Raw genomic sequence first — 3,813 nt, 5'->3', positions numbered from 1 at the left:
GGCCTCAGCGGTGGATAGGGCAATAGAGGTTTGTTTCTTATAGTTCCATGACACCAGGGACCTTCCTAAGAATTGGCACGTCCCCGATGTACTCTTCCTATCGACCTTACATCCAGCATAGTCGGAATCTGAGTACCCAATCAAGTCAAAGTTAGACCCCTTTGGATACCAGATCCCGAAGCAAGGCGTAGCGACTAAATATCGAAGAATTCGCTTCACAGCCACTAAGTGACACTCCTTCGGATCGGATTGAAATCTAGCACACATGCATACGCTAAGCATAATATCCGGTCTACTAGCACATAAATAAAGCAAAGAACCTATCATGGACCGGTATGCTTTTTGATCAACGGACTTACCTCCTTTGTTGAGGTCGGTGTGTCCGTCGGTTCCCATCGGCGTCTTTGCGGGCTTGGAGTCCTTCATCCCAAACCTCTTTAGCAAATCTTGTGTGTACTTCGTTTGGGAGATGAAGGTGCCGTCCTTGAGTTGCTTCACTTGGAACCCAAGGAAGTAGGTCAACTCGCCCATCATTGACATCTCGAATTTCTGCGTCATCACCCTGCTAAACTCTTCACAAGACTTTTGGTTAGTAGAACCAAATATTATGTCGTCGACATAAATTTGGCACACAAAAAGATCACCATCGCAAGTCTTAGTAAAAAGAGTTGGATCGGCTTTCCCAACCTTGAAAGCATTAGCAATTAAAAAGTCTCTAAGGCATTCATACCATGCTCTTGGGGCTTGCTTAAGTCCATAGAGCGCCTTAGAGAGCTTACACACGTGGTCGGGGTACCGTTCATCCTCGAAGCCAGGGGGTTGCTCCACGTACACCTCCTCCTTGATCGGCCCGTTGAGGAAAGCGCTCTTCACATCCATTTGGTACAACCTGAAAGAATGGTGAGCGGCATATGCTAGCAAGATACGAATTGATTCTAGCCTAGCCACAGGAGCAAAGGTCTCCTCAAAGTCCAAACCTGCGACTTGGGCATAACCTTTTGCCACAAGTCGAGCCTTGTTCCTCGTCACCACCCTGTGCTCGTCCTGTTTGTTGCGGAACACCCACTTGGTTCCCACAACATTTTGCTTGGGACGAGGCACCAGTGTCCAAACTTCATTGCGCTTGAAATTGTTGAGTTCCTCCTGCATGGCCAACACCCAGTCCGGATCTAGCAAGGTCTCTTCTACCCTGAAAGGCTCAATAGAAGAGACAAAAGAGTAATGCTCACAAAAATTAACTAATCTCGAGCGAGTAGTTACTCCCTTGCTAATATCACCCAATATCTGGTCGACGGGATGATCCCTTTGAATCGTCGCTCGAACTTGGGTTAGAGGTGCCTGAGGTGCTTCTTCCTCTTCAACTTGAACATCCTGTGCTCCCCCTTGATCATGCGCCTCCACTTGAGGTACCTGTTCGTCACCTTGGGTTGGGGGAAGCACCATAGTTGAGGAAGACGGTTGATCTTGCTCCAAATGTTCTTGAGGCCGTACATCTCCAATCGCCATGGTGCGTATCGCGGCCGTTGGAACGTCTTCTTCATCTACATCATCAAGATCAACAACTTGCTCTCTTGGAGAGCCATTAGTCTCATCAAATACAACGTCGCTAGAGACTTCAACCAAACCCGATGATTTGTTGAAGACCCTATACGCCTTTGTATTTGAATCATAACCTAATAAAAACCCTTCTACGGCTTTGGGAGCAAATTTGGAATTCCTACCCTTCTTCACTAGAATGTAGCATTTACTCCCAAAAACACGAAAATACGATACATTAGGTTTGTTACCGGTTAGCAGCTCATACGACGTCTTCTTGAGGAGGCGGTGAAGGTAGACCCTATTGATGGCGTGGCAAGCCGTGTTCACGGCTTCCGACCAAAAGCACTCAGGGGTCTTGAATTCTCCAAGCATAGTCCTCGCCATATCTATGAGCGTCCTGTTCTTCCTCTCTACCACACCATTTTGCTGAGGTGTGTAGGGAGCGGAGAACTCGTGCTTGATCCCCTCCTCCTCAAGAAACTCCTCCACTTGAAGGTTCTTGAATTCGGACCCGTTGTCGCTCCTTATCTTCTTCACCTTGAGCTCAAACTCATTTTGAGCTCTCCTGAGGAAGCGCTTGAGGGTCCCTTGGGTTTCAGACTTATCCTGCAAAAAGAACACCCAAGTGAAGCGGGAAAAGTCATCAACGATAACTAGACCATACTTACTTCCTCCTATGCTCAGATAGGCGACGGGTCCGAAGAGGTCCATATGTAGCAGCTCCAGGGGTCTTGATGTTGTCATCACATTTTTGGTGTGATGAGAGCCTCCCACCTGTTTCCCTGCTTGACAAGCTGCACAAGGTCTATATTTTTCGAAATGACCATTGGTTAGACCTATCACGTGTTCTCCCTTTAGAAGCTTGTGAAGGTTCTTCATCCCCACATGTGCTAAGCGGCGATGCCACAGCCAGCCCATGCAAGTCTTAGCCATTAAGCATGCATCTAGACCGGCCTCTTCTTTTGCAAAATCAACTAAGTAAAGCTTGCCGTCTAGTACACCCTTAAAAGCTAGTGAACCATCACATCTTCTAAAGACAGACACATCTACATTTGTAAATAAGCAGTTATATCCCATATTACATAATTGACTAACAGATAGTAAATTATATCCAAGACTCTCCACTAGAAACACATTAGAGATAGAATGCTCATTGGAAATTGCAATTTTACCTAGCCCTTTTACCTTGCCTTGATTCCCATCACCGAATATTATTGAATCCTGGGAATCTTTATTCTTGACATAGGAGGTGAACATCTTCTTCTCCCCCGTCATATGGTTTGTGCATCCGCTGTCAATAATCCAGCTTGAACCCCCGGATGCATAAACCTGCAAGGCAAATTTAGGCTTGGGTCTTAGGTACCCAACTCATGTTGGGTCCTACAAGGTTAGCACAAATATCCTTAGGGACCCAAATGCAAGTTTTGTCTCCCTTGCATCTTGCCCCTAATTTTCTAGCAACTATCTTCCTATCCTTTCTACAAATAGCAAAAGAAGCATTTAAAGCATGATATATTGTAGAAGGTTCATTTACTTTCCTAGGAACATTAACAACATTTTTCCTAGGCATATTATGAATAACATTTCTCCTACCAACATTTCTATCATGCACATAAGAAGAACTAGAAGCAAACATGGCATGAGAATTAAAGGCATTATATACATTACGACTCCTATAAGCATTTCTAGGTTGTCTTCTATCATGGTACATAAAGGCATGGTTCTTTTGCACACTACTAGCCATAAGGGCCTTCCCTTTTTCCTTGGCGGAGATGGGAGCCTTATGGCTTGTCAAGTTCTTGGCTTCCCTCTTGTAGCCAAGTCCATCCTTAATTGAGGGGTGTCTACCAATCGTGTAGGCATCCCTTGCAAATTTTAGCTTGTCAAATTCATTCTTGCTAGTCTTAAGTTGGGCATTAAGACTAGCTAATTCATCATTTAATTTGGAAATTGAAACTAAATGATCACTACAAGCATCAATGTCAAAATCTTTACACCTATTACAAGTTTCAACAATTTCTACACAAGAATTAGATTTACTAGCTACTTCTAGTTTAGCATTTAAATCATCATTAAAACTTTTTAACTTAGCAATAGTTTCATGACAAGAAGATAATTCACTAGAGAGCATTTCATTCCTCTTAATTTCTAGAGCAAGAGATTTCTGAGCTTCTACAAATTTATCATGCTCTTTATACAACAAATCCTCTTGCTTTTCTAAAAGTATATTCCTATCATTCAAGGCATCAATTAATTCATTAATTTTGTCTACCT

The sequence above is a fragment of the Zea mays genome, chromosome 8, assembly GCF_902167145.1.
Source record: "Zea mays cultivar B73 chromosome 8, Zm-B73-REFERENCE-NAM-5.0, whole genome shotgun sequence".
In the NCBI taxonomy this organism is placed as follows: domain Eukaryota; kingdom Viridiplantae; phylum Streptophyta; class Magnoliopsida; order Poales; family Poaceae; genus Zea; species Zea mays.
This window is presented reverse-complemented; position numbering follows the sequence as displayed.